General features: G+C 38.1%; 1 protein-coding gene and 1 long non-coding RNA gene across 2 annotated transcripts in view; one reads left to right on the forward strand and one right to left on the reverse strand.

Moving 5' to 3' along the window:
* The first annotated feature begins 5,605 nt into the window (after positions 1-5,605).
* The window catches only part of SCEL (sciellin), a 96,165-nt gene continuing 76,492 nt past the window's right edge, over positions 5,606-25,278 (forward strand). Inside the window, exon 1 of the mRNA XM_068676715.1 lies at positions 5,606-5,702. The gene's annotated coding sequence lies outside the window, so the exon portion shown is untranslated. The remainder of the gene's footprint in view (positions 5,703-25,278) is intronic.
* On the reverse strand, positions 11,405-14,157 carry LOC137850124 (uncharacterized). The gene is made up of 4 exons (XR_011092280.1): positions 13,996-14,157; positions 13,093-13,202; positions 12,807-12,858; positions 11,405-12,546 (listed from the first exon to the last, which is right to left on the reverse strand). It is a non-coding gene; the product is annotated as an uncharacterized lncRNA (long non-coding RNA).

Below are 25,278 nucleotides of genomic sequence, written 5' to 3' on the forward strand. Positions count from 1 at the left end.
AAGAGAATATTATGCACATCAGAAGGCCCTGAGCTCTAGAGAACGATGGGATTTTAGATGTCTTTTGGTTAAGTCTAGACATTTTCCTGTTTAGCATGCCATCTGTTTTGAATTCCACCCTGAGACATCTCCTTTTACAGTGACAATGCAGGTCATTCTCAAGAGACATTTTGTTCACTTAGCTTTTAGGCATCTAACTTTTTTCTCTGGATTAGTCCCAAAACCACCTCTGATTTATTTTTTTATTTTGTATTATTGATTTTCTATGAAATGAAAGTTAAACATCATTCTGAAGAAACAATATTGCTTTTTGCATATATAAAGTTGTCTCCTGTTTTGACAAGCAGTTAAAGCAACAAAACTATCTCTTTCTAACACACATACATGTATGTTGTATTAAAAGGCAGCACAGCCTGTGTTAAAGACAGGTGCAGTCACACTGCTGTCAGAGGTGGTGAGCTGTGAGCTAAATGAAGCATCCGTGAAGGACCCCAGTAATTAATCCTATTCCTGCTCTAGTCTCTACTGAAAGGGCACTTATGAGTAGAGGAAGCTTGACCTATTATTCACAAATACGTAGTTCCTCAGCTCAGGATACTCATAAGTGTTTGAGAACATGGTCAGCGAGTCCTCCACAACTCTGTCAGATGCACTTTACATTGATCGCCTAACAACCAATGGACAAAATTTTATTTATTATTATATGCAGTGCAGGTTGGCAATAGATTTGTAAGGACAACTGCCTGAGCTTATGTTGAGAATCATTTAAGTCTAACACCCATTTTAATCCTCTGAGCCATGCCAGATCTCTAACAATCCTATGATTAAAGAACCAGCACATTTAAATTAATATTTAATTTACAGAGCTAGTTGAAATGCAGTAAAGATTTGCTGCATTCTTCCAAAATTATGGGGAATTATGCTATCATTTTAGCAAATAACTTGAGATGTGGCACTCCTGGTGAAATATCAACAGGACAATACTATATTTTCTGCTTAATTGTATTACCCTGCTTGCAAGCCTCTGTCTGCACCATAACCCTGTAACAACTGTGGTTAACCACTGTCTGTCTGCAGTTCAAGCAGTTCTTTGAAGAACAAAAGCGTTTAATCTGTACTTTACTATTTATTTATCTATTGTATTACTGTGTCGAATGCGTCTAAAAAGTTGATATGTTAAATACACAACTTGACTCCAAATTTCATCATATTTGTTATGTCTCCTTACAGGAGCTTCTGATATTTTTAAGCCAGATTATATTTTTGTCTTTGTAATTGACCCATAATATTTCCAGGATGTTCCTTGCTACAAAGACAGAACTGCCAGCTAATTTGTTGGTTCCTTCCAAATTTTTTTAAACTTTGTGAGGATTTGGCATCCTAGATTCCTATCTTGTAAGGGGAGCACTGACTCATCTCCATCAAAGGAATCTTACTGCCAAATCAGGGCAACACAACAGTGAAGCCAAGAGGGTTTCACTGGCAATGCATTAAAACCAAAACAAAACCAAAAAACATTAAAGCTTCAAGAAAGAGGACCTGAAGTATTGATTCAGACAAGCATACCAACTTTTTTGAGTTCTTACTCTTCAGTCACAATCCTGAAGGTATAGATGGCATATCCCCAGGGACCATACTGACTTTTGGAGGATCAGCATAGGCAAACACAGCTGTAAACCTGACGTCCAAACACTGAGTAAACTACCTGCAGTTTCTGAAGTTTGCACAAAATATGCTGCTTCTAATGAGCTCCATTTTTCAAATCATCTCTAAGTTCTTAAGGCTGAACATTTTAATATAGATCAAAGACACTCGTACAGTGATTCTAGCCATAAACCAATAAATGCATAAAATAGAATATGTCATTAAAAAATATGGTTTTGAGGCAGTCCAAGCGATGAATGCCGGATTATATAAATGCATTAAAAAAAAAAAAAAAAAAAAGGAATGGTTTCAACACTTTTTTGTACTATGCTAAATTGCATTTTTTCTTTGTTTTACCCCCCCCCCCCTCCTTTTAATGCTTCTCTTTGGAATCCAGCCCCGTGGTATGATACATAACCTTGTAACATCATTGCTTTCCTTTCTCAGTAATTTTCTGTAATATGTAACATCAATTTGTAATCATGTTTTTACAAAATTAAAGACATTATATCATGGGCCTAGCGAGAATTGTTATAGTGTGCTTTTCCAGTAGAAAGGTAAAACTTACCTTTAGTAGCAGACCAAATAAACAATCAACAAGAAGTTCTAGAAAGATTCAGCCTTGTTATAAAGGAAACACATACATCCTACAATTAGTTTGGGAGAGTTTCAAGACACTGTAAAACTTCTGATAAACATAGCAACAATCCCTTGTACTGAATATTTCAAATCATTTAGATAAAAGCAATAATAAAACATGAATACTGTCCCTGCCTGAAATAAGTATTAGGTATGTTAAAATAACAGGTTACAGATTAAAATGACACTTCAGATCAAAATATGTTCTCAGTTGCAGCTGAGTTAACAGTGAGTGATTTATTGAACTCAGTGGAGACATTCTAATGAGAGCAGCTATAAAGTGGTTTCACAAGATAGTCACATCAGTTGTAAAATAATGCATATTAGTATCTCTCCCTCAGCATCTCAGTGTGAGAGAGAGGTGAGCAAAAGCTTATCTACATAAAAGGAAAAACAGCTATAAAACCACAGTGGAAACTGGAAGTTCAGGGATTCAACTAATTAATGCAACAAATTCCCTATGAGAAAGTTTTCCTGTCCTTTTTGATATATATATACAAATATAATTGTTAGAACACCTATTGTTCCATTTCCATCCCAATTATTCTGTCAAGGATGGGTATGTTTGTGTTGTAGTGGAACCTAAGAAACACAATCAGGACCCCATCATGCTAAACAACCAACAGAAATACCACGCTGGCAATCGAGAGACAACTATTTGCATTTGAAAAAAAGAATGAAATTAATTTGCTGCACTGAGGTCTTAATCCTTCTATTCCTGCAGGTAACTCAATTCAAGTCAATGGGATCACTTGCTTGAGTAAAACAAGCAGGATTTAGTTCCTCCTTAGTGCTGTGCATTAATTAAAATGAGGGGAAGAGAGCAGTAGAGCAGTCATACAACAGGCTTGCCTTCAAGTCTTTTGTGTCTGCCGAGAGGAAAAGGGACACTCAGAACTGCAGTTTTCCTTTCAAAAGACAGATTGTACACGCTGTTCTTTTCACATTTCAGTCTTTCATTGAGGAACAATAAAAGATATTGCACTTTCCTCTGCAAGACTTGTTTGCACAGGAAAATCCAGTAGTGCATTTATAGTAGTATTTATTTAATCAGACCAGTGTAACGACCCATTGCTAATACTGTTATGCTGGAATAGTTACACCATACGTTTCTCCATTTTAGACAGCAGCTTTGTTCTGGAAGTATGATCATTTGAAAGGTGAACCCGCTGCTACAACTACAGAAGTACTCACTACCCAGGATTATCTCCCATGTAGTTTAGGTGTCCTCCTGCATACTTCCTGGTGCTCCCTTTATTTAAAAAATAATAAATAAAAAATAAATCTCAAATTTGTATTTACAAAAAGAGCACCAGCAACATCCACAATGTCACCACTGTATGGGCTTATCATAGCTACCTACAATACTTCCCGTCAATATGATTCAGGAGGACTAATCCCCATCCAACAAGGCATACAGAGTTGCAAAACCCCATCATATAATTTGGGCTATTTTACAGTCAGCCTTGACTTCTCCACTGTGATGTTTGTTAGCCCATTGCTCCCTTATCTCACAAGCCACTGCTTCCCTTCTGGCTAGGGACCAGAAATAAGTTCAAGTTTTTGGCAATGCAGACAGGTTTTGTGGACAAGCAGGTTTCTAGGAAGCTAGTGGAATCCCATGTGGTTAAGAGAGGGTGGGGAAAGGTATGTAGGGCTCCAAGGAAACTACAGATAGGATCAATATGTTCTGAGAATAAAGGGCTTTGAGATGCTGCAAAAAGACATGGACTCCCTCATTCCTCTCCAAGACCACCACACCCTCTCAGACTTCTTTTTTCCTCATTCCTGTAGTGATCTGCACAGACCTTTTGCTTATTACTTTTCACCCTCTAGAGTTTCCTGAAATCATTGAAGAGGACAACAAAGTCAAGGTTTTCCCATTGCAGAGGAAGAAAGGAACAAAACACACAAAAGCCAGAACCGTACCATATATTTGTAAAGTCCCCAACACATTCCCTCCCCAAGAGGGACAAGGGATTGTGTAATCAGAGACATTACTTCTCAGGCTAAAGCAGCTCCATCACCTACCCTCAGAAGCAGGTGCATCAATCTACCTTGCCTTAAAATTGTTGCAGGATAGTATATATAGAGACAGCCTCAGAACCTAATTCAAACCATAGGGCAAGAGCTCCAAATGAATTGACTAAAAACAAACAGACAAAAACAAACAAATAAAAACCTTATCTGTCCCTTATTTATTTTCCCTCCTCAGTAGTTCTCCCTGTACTATTTTTTTTCCTCTTAATCTGCAAGACCAAAATACCTCCAAGCCAAGTCACACACCTGGCTCCCCTACCAGCTGCTTTTTATTGTCAGCTTGGGCACAGGTGGAAAAGGAAATTAACCATCATTAACCATTTTTGTGCTCTTTCTCTATAGGACACGTATACCTCATTTTATGAGCCTATACATAAATGTTTTTTATTCTCTTTTCAGTGTTTTCATAACTAGGCTAAAAACAATAAGCCAACATACCCAATGCTCATTTCCAAGGTGATGTCCCAGCCCTGTAATTCTAACAAAAGGCAGTGTGAAAAGTGTAATGAATCTGTTTATGCACTTCTTAAACAGAAGAGGAAATAAAACTACTCGTTTTTTGTTTTTCCTTTTTTGTAGAAAACAACAGAGCAAACATTATTATAACCAAATTGGGAATATAAAATGAGTACAGTATCATAGCAACAGACAGAATTTTTTTTTTTATCAATATTTGTATGGGTTTGAACATCCCTTTTATTTGTGTAGTATATTGATACTTCATAATTAAAATGTAGTAAATTAACGGTATAAATTAGGCTGTCAAAATGGAAGATTTTACATTCCTTATCATCAGTATTTATTTAGCACCATAAGAGTGAATTCTGATTTCCAAACATTTTTTTTTTTTTTTTAACTGTGGAAGACAGATCACAAGAAAAGGAGTGGTAAGTCCTGCCACACTGGGAGAAAAAATCCTCAAATATTTTTGGAATGGACTTCGTGCTTCACAGTTTTCAAGTCAATTTGCAAATTAACAATTTTCTGAAATTAACTTTCATTCCAACGGAGTAACTTGTCAACATGACATGTAATATGAAAACCTTGTTTTATTGAAATTAATGGCAAAAAATACTATCTTCTATAGGATTTAGTGTGTATCAGTCTAGAATTGTGGTTCAGTTGTAGCTTGATTTTCTTTTTTTAGGTGTTTTCTTGCAAAAGGTTGCTTAGGTCTATTTTGTCCAAGCTCTTAAATATTGTGTGCTGTAACCAAGCAACATGACTAGTATTTTGCAAAGCATCTAACTAGCTTCCTATACTGGGGCTAAATTCACAGAAAAATGTGCTGTTACAATATGTACCTTGTAAAGATATTGCCGCCTAGCAAAATCCCTCCATAGCACCATGGGATGAGGGTACCATGCACACCTGCGGAGGTATTTATGTCTGTGCATGTGTGTGTGTTTGTGTGTGCATGTATGTGTGTGTAGGGCTTATGAATGGGGAGCATTAAACAAGCAAGAAAAGTAAACAGCTAGTCAGTAAGAAATGTGGGGGGAAATGCATTTTCAAAAACAACAACAACAACAACAACAACAAACAACAAACAGTAATTTAATCCTGGGTTACAAGATGTACTTTCATTAAACTAGGACCCAGAGTAATGAGTAATACTGTCGATCAGGCTTCATTCTTGTGCTATCTGCCTGTCCCTGTCACATTTCAGTTGTTTTATTCGAGGTAGAAAAGATTCAATAGGAAGGCTTGAGTGTATTTCCTCTTTCCAGGATAGCCTTCGTACTGTGTAAAGAATGGAAATGGTTTTGAGGCATGTGGAGAATGCAGCCGAAATCACCTAATGCAGCTGAATCACCCTCCAACTATATTTTAGCAAACAAGCATGGATTTTGAGACATGATTTTAATTTGTAGGAATCAGTTTCTGTGAGAGGCACTTGCTCCATCTGTGACCTAGCCTCTCTTGTCTGGCTAGAAGAACTTCCAGTGGTACCCTTCTCCTTTGTCAAAAGGCAATTAGGAGGAAGCAAAAGTGTCCCTATTCCTCTGCAAGGTAACTTCATCAATTTTCCCTAAAACTCAGTGCAAACTGGTGGTTCTGGATGCATTGCACCAGTTAGGGCTTGACAGAATGCCTGTGGTTAGCCCAGGGGCACTTTTGTAGAAAGAGCAAAACAATCTTGGCTAAATATGTCCAAAATAGAGGCAGGGAGTAGCTAACAGGCAGCATGGACAGACAGAGTCTAGTGGTTAGAAGTGCAGCTTCAGTAGAATTATAGTTTTTCAGCCCTTTAAAATATGGTACTAAGGCTTTGAAAGTCCTTCAAAAATTGTGTAACTTCCTCTAACAAAGGGAAGTCTTTAGATAAGACTTTACAGTTCTGGTTGTTTTGAACCACAGTATTTTGATCTGATTCTAAACTAAAATGTATTGATTTTTCTGATGATGGGGGACAAAGTCTGGTCCTTTATAGAAGTTCTGCCAAGTATAGAGAAAATCTAGAAAAATATAATGGGTTTATTCAGATATGCATGGAATGTCAATTTCTCTACAAGCTGATGGCTATCAGCCTGTACTAGCAATGGCTAGTAATATACTAGCAATGACTAATTCATTTTAAAGAAAGGGATGATAAGTAAAGAAGTATTCAGGCTGTTGTGTCTTATCTTCTCTTTGCTTTAATGCTGTTATTACTTCATGCTCTTTTTCTCCTGATTGGCATAAATCCATGAGAAAAATTCCTTTCATTTTAAGGAGGAAATTCTTGAAATCAGAACTCTCCTCTTGCACCAAAAATCAGTGTAGCACAGGAAAGACAACTGTTTCCCCGAACTGGTACCTGAGGGTGTTATCACACTCTGAAACAGCTTGTCTGCACCAGAACATTATTTCTTTTGGAAAAATGGATACTTTTTCACTGGGGTTTCAGTCAAACTTCTTTTTTCCTGTAACTGTTAACCTCCCCCTGCCTCCAAATTGCTATTGTAGAGGTAGCTTTTCTTTAAATTAAAGAGACAGTTTCATAGTGTCCTTCCATTGTGCAATAGCAATGGAATATGGCCTATAGTCCTTTGTCATTCAAAAATGCATGCTTTCAGTTGAAAAGGTGCATTTTTCTTTTCCTTGGTCTTTCTTCCCAAATACGTTGAAGTCTGAGAAATGATGCAGCAGATGCTGAGCTGAAAACTAGAAGATATATAATGATTTAAGTGTCAGCTGCCTATTATTTACTGTTCTTTTAGTTCACTATGATAGAAGACTGCAGCTGTGCAAATTAGAAAAAAAAAATTAAAAAGCTCATATATTTCATTACATCTTTCTACTGCTAGGGTTGTTTATTTTCAAAACAATATATTCTTTGCTGATTAAAATCAATATATATTTTATTATGACTTTCACATAGTAATTTTCCTGTTGCCAGTGGCAACTACAAAAGGAGTAAATACAAACAGCTAGTTTATTCCATGCTTGTTTGCTGGTTGTTACAGTGACATGGGTGAAGCACTTAGGGGATTAACCCATTGTCATCATTTTGCACTGGTAAATTAGGGGATTATTGTCTTTGTTACAGCCTCAGTAGACCCCAAGAAGGCATTAAGTCAGAGGGGCTATTTTCTAGCTTGTCTCCACATGGGAATTTTGGAATGAGGTGGGTTTTTATGGTTGACTTCATCATGTCTTTATGCCAAGGATCATAGATGCTATTAGGCATTGGCCATTAGTTATTGCTTAGGAATGTTTTAAAAATCAAAACCCTGGAAAACTGTCTCTTTTTTAAATTATTATTTTATTTCTCTTTTGTTTTAAGATCTCTTATAATTCAAAACTAATTCCTGACCAAGATCACTCAGAGGGTTAGGAAACATAGCCTGTGAGGAAGGATTGACTGAACTGTGTCAACAGAGAGAAGATTGTAAAGAAAATGTGTTCAGATAGTAAAAAACAGCTTCTTAAGTGATGGAAATCTAACTATTCTCTGATACATGTGCTTAAGATAAGAAATACTAGGTTTAAACAAGAAGTTAGGTTAGATATTGAAATGAACTTTCTAATGGCAGAAAGAGAAAACATTAAAAACATGTTATGGATCAATTTACCAAGAGTGACACTGGCAGAGGCAGGGCAAGGAAAGGTGCAAGACAGGGACCCCTTGGTCTGCTCAGAAGAGTGAAACCTGAGAAGAGATGATTTTGTGCTGTGCCTGCCAAAATATGTGTGCCATCTGAGCTGCCTTCAGATAGCAGTTACCTGCTACCTGCAGTAGCAGTCTCTATGACACCTTAGGAACACCGTTAATACATGCACATGGGTTTTTGTGAAACTTGCCCTACCTTTCAAGGAGTTATATATAAAGTAGTAGAAATAAATATTTTGGCTGGACTACAGCTGAACTGTGAACATGGTATAGAGGAAGTTCCCTATATCATTTTGCAATTTGATGTTTGCATTTTAATCTCTTCTTCTAAAACTGTTATAATTCATCATTGATTTAGCTTCAGTGTCACAACTCAGTCCTACGGCTCAAAAGAGATATTCTTAAGAATGACAATTTATAACGCTGAAAATTCATGAATGTTCACAAAAAAAAGCAAGCAACTGCCACCAACAACATTTTTATTCCACATATTAAACTTGCTGATTTTCTGTTTTGTATTCTGGTTTAGGCTTCAATCTAACCTGGATTCAATAAGAAAAGCCAACTTTTCCCTCTGAACCTGTCTTTTCAATATTTAGGCACAAATTACAATACAGAAATGAGCAGTATCACTATATTTTTTTGCTGATATTAGAAAAGATACTACCTGAAGTGGTTATAGAGATCAGTGAAGTATCTTTGCAGGAGATGACTAAATTACTTAAAAATTACAAACTATGGAATGACTGAAGATATTGAAGAGAACACTTAGACTATGGAGCCAGTGACCTCTAAAACAAAAGGTCCAGTTCTGATTCTATTCACAGAATCATAGAATCATTAAGGTTGGAAAAGACCTTCAAGATCATCTGGTCCAACCATCACTCTACCACCAATGCCACCCACTAAATCATGTCCCTAAGCAACACATCCAACCTTTCCTTGAACACCCCAGGGACAATGACTCCACCACCTCCCTGGGCAACCCATTCCAATGCCTGACTGCTCATTCCGAGAAGAAATGTCTCCTCATTTCTAACTTGAACCTCCCCATGTGCCACTTGAGGCCTTTCCCTGTACTATCACTAGTTACCTGCAAGAAGAGGCCTACCCCCAGCTCCCCACACCTTCTTTTCAGGTAGCTGTAGAGAACAATAAGGTCTCCCCTGAGCCTCCTCTTCTCCAGACTAAATAATCCCAGTTCCCTCAGCTGCTTCTCACAGGACTTGTGTCCCAGGCCCTTCACCAGTTAGTTTTGTAGTCTTTCTCTGGACATGTTCCAGGGCCTTGATGTCTTTCTTGTAGTGAGGGACCCAAAGCTGAATACAGCAGTCGAAGTGCGACCTCACCAGAGCAGAGTACAGGGGGATGATCACCTCCCTGATCCTGCTGGCTACACTATTCCTGATACAAGCCGGGATGCCACTGGCCTTCTTGGACACCTGGACACAATGCTGGCTCACGTTCAGGTAAGCATCAGTCAGCACCCCCTCTGGGTGATCCTTTTCCTCTGCACAGCCTTCCAGCTCCTCTACCCCAAGCCTGTAGCACTTCATGGGGTTGTTGTGGCCAAAGTGCGGGACCCAGTACTTAGCCATGTTGAACCTCAATTGCAAATACTTGAAAGTTGTCATAATTTTTCTGTGGGCTACAAAGAAATCTTAGGTTTTACTCTTTTACTTTGCAGATAAAACTCACCCCTCCATATATAAATAGCCAAATGTTTTAAGAAAGGCAAACTGTTCCATAATATTTTGGTGTTCTCTTGTGACACTCTCACATCTTCTAAGAGCAGACTCATTTTTCCTTCCTTTTTGTACCCATCACCCAATACGTGACATTTCATCTGTTGGACGGATAAGAGATTATGCTGCTGTGGCAGTTAATCACTTGTAGTCAGGGATACAAATATCACAGTGGAGCTGGATGAGTTAAATTTAATGGGTGTGTAACTGACAGGAATATACAGGATAAGCATTTTTTATTACGTACTTCTCAGTGCCACTCAGTTCACAGCATGCTCCACAAACATTGGCAAGGAAATATGTCATGTGTCAGGGAATGAGTAATAGAGATTTGTGTGAATTATGGATGCCAGAGAATGTCTAATTATAGCTCATGAAAGGCCAAACAATAGGGGTTAAAAACACCAGAAACATTTCCCCAAACAGAAGATGGATTAACAAGTCTTGGAGAGAACTGCCAATATTAATAGTCACTAAAATTCCTGTGTGGCCAAGAACCCATGGATAAAAGACTAGCCTAGATCTGTGGAAAAGAGGGTCTGGTTGTGACAGAGGACAGGATGAAATGAACGTCACTTGTTGAAAAAGATTTCCAGAATCTTAAATATAAAGCAATGTGTTAAACTAGGCTGGAAGCAGGGAAGGAGCAGCTTTTTCCTAACTAAAAAAAAAAAAATAATAATAAAAATCTGACTTGTACTTCCAACACACAAAATAAGGCAGCAGATGGAGTTGCTAGGAGACAGAAGGCAAAGAATGAGAGTATGAATGTGCTCTAGTGTCTACACAATAGCAAAGAGTACATGAAACAAGCCAGAGCTACAGATCTCGCTGTCAGCTATTACTACTACAAGTGATGAAATATAGTCTTTGTGCTAACCAGGTAAATGATAAACCTGAACAATTTTAATAAGATAATCTATGAGAGTAATACTATGTGATATTTAATTATTGTCTGTAGGAGACCTTTGCAGCCACAGAACTACAGTATAATTCAGGTGGGAAGGACTTCAGGATGTCTCTAGTCCAACCTCCTGCTTAAAGCTTGGGCAGCTTTATTAGTCCAAATGAAATTGGTTACACCTTCTGTCACAAAGGTTGAAAAACATCTCATAAAGCTACTGAAAGTACTAGTTTGAGATCAAATATTGAATTCAGGAGATGTCTACTAGTTTTCTGTGGGATTAAGTGTTATCATCTGATAATAGCTGCTAAGGATCTAAAAAAAAAAATCCTTGAAAGATCTGTTTGTATTCTTATGAGATACGGTATTGCAAACATCAGAGCTGACATGAAAAATACCAAGATAAATTTAGCAGAACAGAAAAAAAATAACAAAGCTTTTTTGGGAACCTGGAAAATACAGGTAATAAAGCATTTGGACAAAACCACAAAAAGCACAGAAAATAGAAACAGGCATTGGGGTGAAAGTGGACAATGAATTAGGGAGGAGTCACCAAACATGAAGACTGTGCAGTGCAGGAATCTGTGCACAGCGTGAAGCCCTGGAGCAATGCTGGTGGTTAAGCAAACCTGATCTACAGCATTCAGCCATTCAGCACAAGCCAGCTCAGTGATTAAATGAACAAAACAAAACAAAAACAGAAAAAAAGAAACGTGTAAAGATGTTCAGTACATGGCTAGCTGATACCAGTTCTCCAGGACTGGCTTGTGCACAACCTGTCTGTAAGGATCCAGTGGGGATACCATGACTGTGTCTGTGCTGGTGCCACCATCTGCTGCAGGGATGTACATGTATTTTCCATCCTTTAACGAGTGAATTGTGTCCTACAGCTTGCCACACTCCCCGTTGAGCAGCCCAGCCCTATCTGTAGCATGTAGCATTTGGATATTGCTGGTACAGCAGCTATCCCTTGCAGTCATTTACTCATAAGCATCTCTAATGCTGGTGTATTTGTGCGTGATGCCAAGGGTGTGTTTGCCTAAGGAGTTGTGTGTTATGACAGCTCACCCCCTGGTAGGATGGTGTTCAAAGGCTGGGCAGGATAGAGTCAGTGAGAGTTGTCTTGATTCACCCTCAACCCTTATTGGAGCAGGCCCTGAGAAGCTTTTATCAGGGAATCAGTTCCATGTTTGAGCTGGGTGGAAACCAAGCTGTCCTAACCCATGAATGATCAGCAAGTGCATGTGGGCAATAGAGGCAGCCCCAACTGGCAGCTCAGATGTACCCAGAACCTGTGCTTCTAGGTGCTTTAACTCACTCCTAGCATCTGGCAAACCTTCAAAGTGAAAGTGGGCATGTTTATTCTAGGAAACCCAGAGGTCACAGTCTTCATTGCAATACTGGAAACCCTCTTTCTGCTAATTTTCATGTCTCCTGGTCCAAAGGAGCATACACATTTACAATGTTTTTCCATGTGCCTATGGAATATAAATATGTAAACACCAGACTTGTAGAGAAATCATTTAATAAGATAACATCTATTTAATATCTGTATAAAAATAAATAGCTATTAATATTCCTTCTCTTATTATTCAGTGGCATTATGTCTATTGCTCTAAGAGGCAGAATTTACAGGATGGGATTAAATTAGATAAGAAAAAAAAATCAAAGTGAGTGGTGAGAACATTTTGCAGTGTCAGCATGCACTGTGGCTGGGACAAGTTTGACAAGTGCTTACCAAAAGATCTGTCAGGGCACTGCACTTTCACCATACCTCAGCTGGAGGAAAGCTAGGAAGGAGCAGAGAGCAGAGGATGAAACAAACCATCCCTCAAGATGGTTCAAGAGTTCTTTCATGCCCTTACCACTATGTCTTGACTTTCTCTGCCTATACAACTGAAGTGGTAAAGGTTGTGTATTATTTTCCTAGGGGTGCTGCATTGAGCAAGTGTTGAAAGAAAGACTGACTACTATGTTAGGATATGTAGCATAAATGCTGAACACCACCAGGCCAAACACATTACCTGATTTGGCGCAGCAAGTCATCTATGGCTCTTTTTGTGCCTTGCTTCTTTCTGCAAAGTCAGCTTTATTTTTCTTTTTCTCTGCAGAATCACAGGTCTCAACAATACTGCTATGAAATTTAAACAAACAGAACAACAGTCAGTCCGTACAAAGCCTCTCATGCCACTGTGGTCTCATTCACATTACCATGTATTTCGACAGCCTCATTAATACATGATTCTGATTACAATTCTGAAACTCTCAGTAGCTCCATTGTGGAATATTTGACAATTTATTTAGGCTTCTTCATCATTCTGAACATTAGAAGTGAATTGCTCTTCAGGAATGTCATGAAATTTACAGGCTTTAGTTGTCTGAATGGTCGAGATCTCATCTTTGAACAACTTCTTACAATTATTTTTTGTAAGATGAAACCTTGCAAATGACATCTCTAATTTTTCCAAAACTTTGCCCAAAATATAGCTCTCTGTTACTAAAGCAATAACGTTTTGAATCTTTATTTATCTTCGTTTCCAAACTGTTAGTATATTAAGAACATCAAGATAATTGATACAACAGAAAAAAAAGGGAAAAAAAGGTTGTGAGAAACTGTTTTCAAAATCCTCTTCCCACCCACAAGAATTTAAAGAACAATATAAAGTGAGTTAAGGTAGCAACATTCTCTGTAAACCTGCTTGCAACCATTCATATTTTAATGCCACATATAACTCGGTGATTTTTTTTAATTTATTCATTCTTTGTCCTTAAGCTCAATATTATAATAATGATTTTAAAAAGTAATACATTAAAAAATGCATTGTAGCCTGTATGCAGAAGCATGGCTCCCTGACTCACACCTATGTATGCATGTCAACTATTATATTTTAAATACACAAAAGAAGAAAACACAATCTTTCAGATACCTTGAAGTGTTTGTTCACGTACAAGGCAGGAAAATAGAGAAAATTCTGCAGTGATACAGAATTGGGTGATACAATCTAGTGGAGGACTAGATCTGATAAAAGCTAAGGCATCTATTCATCCCAATCCCTTTTGGCTTCTTCAGAGTGCCTAAATTAGGAACTAAATGCCATCTGCCACCTACATAGTCAGTCGTGGGAGATAAATTAGTGTGCCCTGCAGTCCTGTACCCCTCCCTGATTGCCCAGATAGGGGAGAGCTGCTAGAGAACATGGTGGTTCCCTTCTGTCTTCTGCACCTGTACCTCATTCACCTGGAAATCAAGACAGACAATAGAACCTCTCTTGGGTGTCTTGCATGTCTTAGTGCTGGGTTGGGCATGCACCCAAGTCTGGGAACCCTAATGGGTCCCCAGGGGCATTTCCAGAAAGTAATTCAACTCTGAGACACTCCCTGGATCTGAGTCTCTTAATAAACTCCAAAAAATCCCTAGGCGCATTATTAAAATGGCCAGAGAGGTAAGGTGAATCCAGGTCTTAGGAACCCAGAAATGAGGACAGCAACATCCTGAATTTTGGGTACATTGCTGGATTTAATATTATGTACATAGTCTTTCTAAATGGTGAAATGCCTCACTCAGAGGGTGGTGAGGGAATGGGTTTCCCAGGTAGGTTGTAGATGCCCCATACCTGGAGGCATTCAAGGCCAGGCTGGATGTGGCTCTGGGCAGCCTGTTCTAGTGGTTGGCAACCCTACCCAGAGCAGGAGGGGTGATAGGTCTTTAAGGTCTTTTTCAACCCAGGCCATTCTATGATTCTATGGGAGCCAGTGGCCTGTTCCAATGCCCGACCACCCTCTCAGTGTTGGAATCTTCTCCTGATATCCAACCCGAACCTCCCCTGTCTCTGCTTTATGCAACTGTCTTCACATCTGACCTTACACTGTACCTAGGGAAAAAATAAAGTTGAATTGCTACTCTTATGTAACCTTATTTCATTGCAGTTAGTCTTATTCTCAGAGAAAATACTGGACTGGGATCTGTGGGCAGGTGAGACAGAGAAAGGGTGTCAGGGGATACTTGGGATATGAATGGAAGGTCAACCCATAAAGGATGTTAAACAAGAAAGTGGCTGGTGAGTCTGGATAGAAGGCAGTCAAACCTCAAATGTTGGATATTGAGGGGCACGCTGTCAGAATACTGCTTCCTCTTCAGCCCCTTTTAGAAAGAGAAAAAACTAATTGCTTCCAAAGGCTGCCTATCTGCTCATCTTTCGCTTCACATACATGTCTCAGGCATATCTGTGGTACTTGGACTACTGTGTAGTCTGCTATCATTCCACACCTTGGCTTTCTGTGGCATGAAATCATTAGTTGGTTCAGACTTGTCAGGATGAGCTCTGCTCTGGGGTACAGTGGGAGGACATCCCTGCAGAGCCAAGCTCAGAGGCAATGCTGCCACAAAGGCAGCAGGTGCTGCGTCAGGTGGCACCGGTGAATCAGGACATGGATTTTTCTCTCCTATGTCTGTATTAAAACCCACTTTCAAGATAGCTTTGTCAGATCAGCCATTTTTTGTGACTCCTGTTGGAACAGAAACTGCTTACGGGCACTTCCATTCCCCAAATAGATCTGTTCTCTGCACTCCAAATCATCGTCACGAGTTGTTATACGGGTGTGGCATTTTAATCAACACAGAGGTAATGGCTGAAGCAATTTCATGTTGCAGTAAGAAAAGGTTTAAGATCTGTTATCTTTCATTAGAATCTAGCGTGTTATTTAGTAGTACAAATGCCATTGCAGAACAGGTTCGTGCAGGAAATGAAGACACTTCAGCGAAAGTAAACGTAGGATAAAATCAACATTCATTTTATTTCACTCCCTTTAAAAGGAAAATACCCACATCAGTTTTGGCTCAATGACATGCAAATTTTTTTTTTATTTTTTTTTTTTCTGTTCTGGGGTTTGAATTAACACCTAGCTGAAATAGTTGCTAATATGCTTTAGTGATTCATCGTGTACCAAAACTAAATTTATCTTCTGATAGAACGAGAGAAACAGTCAAAATATAGTGTTTAATCTATTTTAATGAATTCCTAAAGAAGGGTGAGTCTAATATCCTCTTTTGACTTAGTTGTGGTAAGAATGCTAGAGGGAAGGAATTTAAAACTAATGAGTCTAAATATGTTTTTCTTAATTTACAAGTGCCATTGAAATATTCCTTATTTGTTTCAAAGTAATTTTGAAGGGAATGGAAGCAGGTTTGTAACCTGGCTAATTGGATAATCTCAAAAGGTGTAATGATATGAAATTACCACTCCTTTCTTTGAGGAAAAAAAATAAAAAAAGCAATTATTACAATTTGCCAGCCTAACTGTTGAGGATTTCATTTGACTTCATACTGCATCTTCAGTCATGGTAAGCCTTTCCAGCAAATTCAAATAATTTAAAAGAGTGTACTTTTGCCACTGAATTTGCTCGTTAATTTTGTCTACAAACTGTAAACCCATTTTAAAGGATTTTAAAAAGCAGTCCTCAGTTTTGCAAAAAATAGACTCAATATTCTCTTCTGAGTAAAGAAAATAGGCAGTAATACTATTTATACACATACATATTTATGTTTAGGACTAATTTGCACCTTTTAAAATTAAATCATTTTACCTTCTCGTTTTTATCTAAGTGATATTCTAGTCTAAGTGATATAGTATATTTGCTCCTTCCATTCTGCTTGATTAGCCCTCAATACCTAACAAGTTTGTCTAAAAAGTTGACCAATCTGGGGAGTTTACTCTGCATTTTGAACTTCCAACAAAAGCCTATGACTTGGGAAGCCTGTCTTAGCTTGCTGTAATACACACATCTCCCATAGTAATGGAAAATAGTGAACCAAAATACAAAGTAGAACAAAAAAATCTTGAAGTGTGAAAATCTTGAGCACACCTGCAAACTCTGTTAAGTAAAAGAATCCATGTGTTTTAAATACACAAAATTTTCTGAGGACCCAGTTTCCCTTGTCTCCTCAGAAGAGCAAGCACTCCACCTGCTTCCATTTCTACTTAAATTAACATCAACCCTTATCCAGCCACAGGTTATAAGCTGTTATTTTCACCTCTTGAAGTCTCCTGGTCCCTCCACAGATGTTATTAAAGTTAGGAATCCTACTGATTTCATACCATTCCTAGCAGTAAATGTTAACAGCTTTTGTCTCATCCACATGTGAAATACAAGGGCTACCCTGTACTCATAAATCCTGTAGTCCTAGGATCTTCTGGCCAGCTGGCATGGACTGATGTTGTTTGTGCCACTGAAGTCTCATAAACAAGCTTGCTACACCCAAGCTGCCTATTGAGAAATGGTCCCTGGCCTTTTCTTACTCTGTATCTTTGCTGAGGGTTTGTTTGGGAACTTGTTTGCTGGTCAGGGCCAGAAACATACCAGAGTCTTTTTTAGCAGTTTATCAGTAGAGATAGGAAAATAGCAGTGTCACGGTCTGTGTGCCAATCTACCAATATAGGCATAACCAGGTGGCTTTGTTTTTTAAGGACGTCCTTGGATCTCCTTCTGGATCCACAGTCTCCTCTGGACATGGTGGGGGCACCTCCAAGTGGTCGTCTCTCCCTACCCAGCTTAGCTAGTGGTAGTAGAAGTGAGGAGGGCACCCCTCGCAAAACTCTTCTGGAGTATCCTTGTTCTGGCTTTGGGAAACAGAGAAAATTCTTGGTTTTGCTGTAGAGGAACAGTGTTTGCTTCTTTTTCACAGACAGCAGTTTCATTGTCTGCCCTCTCTGGGAAAGCAAAAGTTTCTCAAGGGTCAGAATTTTATGGAGGAGCTGTAGGAGATTCTGAAAATTTTTATTCAACAGGGACAATTGTATTTCTGATAGGTTCATGATTGGAAGATTTGTTTCATCTAACGCATTTAGAACCTGGCAAAAACAGGTACTATTTCCTTAATTACAGAAATAACAGGTTAGCAGTCCAATATTTCCAATCCAGTACAAAGAGGTCCTTAGGAGTGAGCTGAGGTAGCAGTTTCTCTGCCCCATGCAAACTTGACTCTCCTTTGTGATTTGTTCCTGTAAACTTGCAGCCACGAGCACCAAATCATGAAGCTGAAGTGTAAAAATACCACTAAACTGTATGAAGAAATAACTTGCATAATACCAAGCTCCCAAGATTTCTCTTTCTAATTTTATCATCACCTTTATTTTTATGTTTTTTTTTTTTGTTTGTTTGTTTTTTGTTTTTTGTTTTTTGTCACACAGTAAGAAGGGCAGAGTCACATTCTTGCATCTTATGATTAGGTATGTAAGTCAGCTGAGTCCTAGTGTGAAAAAAGAAAACAAAGCATTTCTAGTTCGCACCAAACATTTCTTTTAACTGTAGCTCCTTTAATTGATCATGGGCCTGCCAGATTTGAGGCAACAGAATAAACAGACTTAAGAGATGCTGTTAGCTCCAAGTATGGTCCTTTTTCACTGAGGCACTTTTTGGTTTTATTTGCTACATATTATTTTATTCAGTGTTGTTTTTAGGCTGAGTTGGAATGTAACATTGTTGTGTCAGGTCAAAAGGGAAAATGCCAGCCAGTGTTTCCCTGTGGTTGCACACACGTAACATCATCATGTCCTTTCAATGAACTCTGCCATTATTCCTGAGACAGAACTGTTATGTTAGCTTGCATCACTGCAGATATTATCAGTTATAAAAATATGCAGCTTTTTATAAGCTACGTGTTCATAGTCAAAGGAAAATACCAACAAACCTTGTCATGAAATATTATCAAATCTAACTTTCCAGAACAGATTTTTTTTCCTCCCTTCCTTCCTCCTTTCCTTCCTTTCTTTCTTCTGTCTGTCCTTCTGTACTCTCATATTGGATTTTTTTTTTTTTTTTTTCAGGTGGGCAAAGAGAGAGGTATATAATAGTTAGTAAGGCCCAGACCTTGGACTGGGTTTACACTAACCTTTGGCAGTGTTTGTCTGTATAACTTGATCAAGCAAAGCCCCCTTTTCTCTTTTGTTTCTAAAATAGAGGGTAACAAGCTTGCCTTTTTTTTTTTTTCCTGTAAATTCTTCAGAGTCTTTTTATAAAAATCTATTATTATATCTGATAGAATTCCTCCAAGTAGTATTTAGAGGCTTTTAGAGAATGAGAGGAGAGTATTAATTCATTATTTGACTTATTTTGAATCTCAGCCTTTTGAATGACAGAAATGCAATGCCCATTACCTTGGAGATGGACACATCTGCAAATCTGTTAGAGTTAAGTAACAGAGTACTGCTTGCACAAGCTGTAATTTAAAGGTCGAAAAATCTTGCATCATCCCTGAAATATAATACCACAGATGCTCGGTTTTCCAATGCTGCATTTTAAAAAGCTCTGGGACAACTTCTTAAGTAAGTCCTTACACAGTTCTGTTCAGTCCTTTTGAAGAGAAGATATCTAATTCAGTTTATCACCTTTATTTTGATGGGGAAATGTTTTGAATAAAGATACATTAAAAACCAAGAATGTATAGTTGAGCAAATAGCCCCGTATACATGTATCTGATGTTCTAGAAGCAATAGAAGCAATGTGTTAGCATGTTAATGGCCTAAACTATTCCTGCCTCTGAGGAAGGGTTACTTACCATAAGCATACTGCTACACTGATAATGTTACATAGCTTTTAGCCTAAATTGAGCTGAAAAACACAGTAATGCATTTCAGATATACACATAGCTAGATACATCCAGCCAGATAGAAACTAATTGTTCATCTCCAAAAGGGCATTTACATCATGAAGTTGGTTATTCTCTGTGTTTATCCCAGGTTCCAGCTCCCAGTATTGCAGACAGGTTAATTCAGCCTGATCTGGAACAGAGTAGTTCCTTTGGAGGGTGAGAAGGATAGAGCTGGGAACTTGTTTATGCTGGAGTCTATGTTACACCAAATGAGCACAGGGCCATCTATACCTCCTGCCATGGAAGCCAGGGGCCTTCACGCTTTGGTGGGGGTGAGAAAAGTAGATAAACCATGACCAAACAGCTTTACAAAAAAAGTTGTCCTTTATTTGGAAGGTTCCTTGCTCAGATGCTGGTTTCTCCATGACTTGGCCATTTTTGTTTTCTTTCCTCAGCTTAACAATCCATGTAGGTACCAAATCAAGGTGTGTGGTTACAAACACAATGACTGCCGAGAAACTTGCAGAAGAAATGCAAGTAACTTTAATTTAGATGATAGAAAGCTAGGCCTCCACCTTTGGAGATTTAGCTTGAAACTGGAAATCAGCTTCTCCTTTGCTACATTTTGCAGTGAAGTCATAATTACGTGTTTGGCGTTAGTCTGTTGCCATGGATCGTAGGAATCAGGGGAGGCCATGATGACGTTGAAAGGTCACTTCAATCTCTAATGGCTATGGTTCTGGGAATGACTAATGTCATTGTGCTGGTACAAATGTAGTGCAGGAATGGTATGATGAGCAGTGACTGACTTGTGTTTAAGCATAAATATCTCCAAGATTTAAAAGAGAGGATGATAGAAGCATATCAAAAAGGTTTATTTTTAAATTTTTCTTTATTTATTTTCTTTCTGTCCTTCTCCCCTTTTAAAATTGGTGTACTTTCATTTTGTTCTTCTCTGAGTGAGATTGTATGGTCATTGGATGAGGTCATTTCACTTATACAAATTATAACTTAACAAAGTGTGTGTATCAATAGATGTTATTTCTCATATAAATTTATGATCACTTTTAAAATGTCATCCTTAGATAATGCTTTACAGGGGAACAAGTTTGACTAATAACCATCATTATTTTTGTTTTCCTATAAATATTTCAGGACTGTCTTTAAGATGTGACACTTCTTGTCTCATCATAGGAAATAAAGTATATTATAAAGTTTATTTTCCAAAGCACATGTTTGAAGTGTTTATCTGAATCAACGGAGTTTGTGCTTGGTTTGGGACAGTTGGGTTTGATCTGGCAGAACAGCATGACTGAGTCATTCTGAATTAATACAGCCCTAATGGTTATGTCAGAAATGCTTTAGGGGATGGGAAGGAGACAGAGCACAGATTTCTACTACAGCAAAAAAATGGCAAAACAAAAGGAAGTAAAGAGTATGCCAATAGTGAAAGCTGTCTTGTAGAATCTCTGTGTAGCTCTGATTAAAACCTTTTGTTTACTTAGTGAATTTGACAGGAAATTAAAAAAAAAAAAAAAAAAGGCTTCCCAACATTGCCTTCTCCTTTCTGTTTCTTTATATCTTTTCCTTCCTTCCTTCCTTCCTTCCTTCCTTCCTTCCTTCCTTCCTTCCTTCCTTCCCTTCCTCCCTCCATCCTTTCTCAAATTTTAAGTGAATCCATTCTATAGTCTGTCTTTTTATTAAATTTTGATTAAATTCTATTAACAGACAATTTTATTAAATTCTTTTTATTAAATTTTATTAAATAAATTAAATTAAATTTAACTGTAATTTTTTTTAGTTGTACCCATTTTCTACCTGTGAAATGTTTATTAATTGATCAGTATTACCACATATGTGTTGTTTTATATTTCACTTCGTCATTTAGAGGAGTTCATTTCACATTTTGCATTCTTGAGAACTGTTTGTAGAAGGTTTCCTTTGTTTGCAAATAGACATCTAGACCAAGCTACTACTCACTGCTACTGTGAAATAGTATCTCCATCTCTGTCTGGACAATACACACAGCTTCATGACAGGTCTGAACTGCTCTTTGTTTTAATGCCCTCTGTCAGTTGTGACATTTAACATTTGCAATTCCCACAACCGGTATTCCAGATGAAAATTTCCTCTTGCCCTTCAATCACTTGTTTCCCAGAAGTATAACTGGAAGATAAATTAAGTGTCCAGAGGAGAGGAAGGCTTAGATTAAAACCTGAATAACCTAGAATGCTCTTCCCACTGCCAATAAAGACTGTGCTTTCAGCATCTGACCTATCCCATAGAAAAGCACTTCATTTAGACAGTATTGCCTGTCAGTCCAAAAGCAACCCAAAAGCTCAAGTATCTTCAAGTTTTAACCTGTGGTGAAATAATCCAGTCCTGATATGAACCAGTGTCCGTGTTCTTGCCAGCCTGGGCTGACTACAATACCTTTGGCCATAGTTTGTCATGACTTTTGGATACATCAACACAGCTGAAAGGAAAGAGAAAGGGATGAATGTTTGAGCCCACAGGCTGGCTTGTGTCCATCTTGCCTATGGCTCATCCCTTCTCTAACACACTTCTTTTGGAGACAGTTGTGGTCCACAGTGGAGCCACAGAAAAAAGAAAAGTTAGGCAGTATGAGTGATGGAAGATCCTGAGCAGGAGCTCACAGACTACCCTTATTTATTTAGCAGTGTGTTAAAGAGTCTTTGGGACTAAATCAGTGAGTGGTCTCGAGCTGATAAGAGAATCAAAAATAAATAAATGAAACCCAAATCCACACTGATGAAAAACCGTCCCAAAATGATGGCAGGATGTTCTGGCCAGTATATTATTCTAAAGCTGCCCTTTGGCAGCAAAGGAGATTTTGCATTGTGTCAGCAGCTTTAATGGGAATTTCTTCCTGAAGGCTAGGGAAAGAGTGATGTTGCCTGTATTTCCCCGGTTCTGCTAGCAGAGAGGACTCTTCACTTTTTTCCACATCCCCTGTCATTAGCAAGTCGTTTCCTGCCCTCTATGGGCTCTGCCTCCCGAGAAGCAGTTTAGGTATGCCCTGGTGTTCCTCCTGTCCATTCTCACAGCTTTTACTTATTTGAAAAGCAGTGAAATCCTTTCGTTTCTAAAGAAAGACTGCAAGTTACCTGAGGTAAATTACCTTTTGTTGCTCAAAAAATCAGTAAATAATCAAACATTAGATTGCCTTTGTGATGCACTTCATAGTCAGGGGACTTGCCTAGGTGACAATGGAAGATCAGGATAAAAATCTCTAACTTCCCCTGCTTAATCCTTAGCATTAATCACACATCTCCACTCCTCTTTGAGTGTACATTGCCATTCTCAGAGGCAGCTGCACTGTGCCATCAGCAGGAGAATAAACAAAGGAAAAGTAAATCCCTGTGTTAATCTCAAGTGCAGAGATATTTTTTCTCCAATAATAAAATATCTTCTGATGTTGCACAACTGCACCATTGGAGCATATGTCTTGTGCCTTGGCACATGCTGCAGATGATCAAAGCAGCAGCATTTGTTAGTTTAAAACAATATAAAAAATAAAGGGTGGCAGAACATCTAGGGTTGAATATAACACCATGAAACAATGATGAAGCAGAGGATTCAAACTTTATGAAGTGCTTTTTCAGCAGTTCACCAATGCACAGAATACCACTGTCAGCTAGATCAGATGCCTAGTTCTGAAATAATTCAACAGATATTCTCCCCATTTTCATTCTCACAGAAATTACTTATATAGATTTTGTACATGTAGATATTTTTTTTCAGTATCTATTCCTTGATTCCATACATAACCATCAACATAATGCTGTCTTCCACGACACTGAGAAACATTTTTTTCCCCAACATTTTTCTTTGCTTGCTAAGCAAATTTAAACTGCATTATTAAATGAATAGTGATCAATCCTATGCAATCTGTTCATTAGTAAGTATTTCTCAAAATACAGCAGATTCTATTTGCAATATTTCTTTGTTTATACAAAAATAATATTGAAACAAATAATAACCTTTTCATAGTATTTCTATGAATGATAGCTTCATTCCATACCATCAAACAGTACAAAGAAGGCAAATACTCTCAATTCAGAACAAATCTTTGCAATACATAGTTTTAGGCACCTGGTTCTTTTCAGGAACATGAAGACTAAAGTATTGCTTGTGAGTAATTGTCAGTATCAGTAATCTTCACATGATTTATTAATGCATTGCTAAAAAGCTCTGATGTAACTGTCCAGCGCTGTTTTATTTTTCCTATAGGGAGAAAAAAAATAAATCCCAAGCACGGTCATCATCAGCTGGCTTGTGTCCAATAATTCCAAGCAGTACTATTTAAAATTAATTTAAACGTCCAAGAACTGGGCATTAACTTCTCTCATATGTCAGGAGAGTAGGTAATAAAATAAAACCAATCAGTCAAACCGTAGCAGTCCTTTCCTCTGTAATAGTGGGAGGAGAGGGTGAGATCACCAGTTGTGCAAAGCTTAAGTGACCAGCTGACTTCTTTGTCTGCCAGCCTGCATGCTCTCCACTAGCAAAGCAAGCTAGGAAACATTTCTCCCTGGTACTTTGTGAATAAGCAGCTTTCACATATAGCCCCATCTGCACTTATGAACCTATGTGATACGGTGAGAGTCCTCCTGAAGACAGTGTATGCCTCCATAAATTGTATTTCTTCTTACATTGCACCTGTGAAAAGAGACAGCTTAGTTAATGAGTGATGCATAGCTTTAATTCTCATGGTTGTGAATATGAGCAAGGCACCTGAGAACACTGAAAGTGATTATTCTGTCTTACCTTCTGTTTTAGCTCCTGGGACTGGCTTTGTTCATAGCAGATATTATGAGAATTTCTCACCATCTTTAAGACTGTCATTTGACCTTTGTGGCTTGGAATGGTTTATGATGTGATGTCTCAATTCTGAAGAATGGATGGAGGCAGTTAGGGGCTGAGCTACCTTGTATGGAAGAAATAGTCTTTGCTGATGAAGTCAAATTTTCCTTCTGCTTAATGTATTAAAGGACCACATGGCCTTCCTGCATGGGAATGGGCTGCTTTCATTTGTGAGTTCTATATTTGAGAACAAAAACAGTCTATTTCAATTTATGTATAGTATGCATGCCTATGATTTGTGTTCAGTCTTCTGGAGATTTGTAGGAGATTTTGTACTGTAGGTTAACACAAAACTGTGAACTGAACTCATTCTTAAGATACAGCTCATATGCTTCTGTATATTGCAAGTAGGAAGACAAGATTTCGTTTTCCACATGCCAAATGGACTTATATTTAAAACACAGATATAAGAGGATGTTATTATCCAAAATCCAACTTTTTTTTTTTTTTTTTTTTCATAAAATGAAGGAGAAGTTGTGCCGCCTTGTAACTGTTTTTTCGGTATACTGAGGAAAAACCAGTGGGCAAGAGTTGTTCAACAGTTCCCTTCATTCCTGCTGGAAAGGAAAGTATTTTTCAGCATCTCCAGGTAGAAATTGCAGCAGACAGGGATGAATGAGAGGAGGAGCTTAATATACTGTAGTTACTCTGAATTAAGATTAAAATGCTGCTTGATAGCTGCTGGCTTTTTTTAGTAGCAATTATTTTGAGTGCATGATAATACTTGTTAGCGACT

This window comes from Anas acuta, chromosome 1 (assembly GCF_963932015.1).
Source record: "Anas acuta chromosome 1, bAnaAcu1.1, whole genome shotgun sequence".
NCBI lineage: Eukaryota > Metazoa > Chordata > Aves > Anseriformes > Anatidae > Anas > Anas acuta.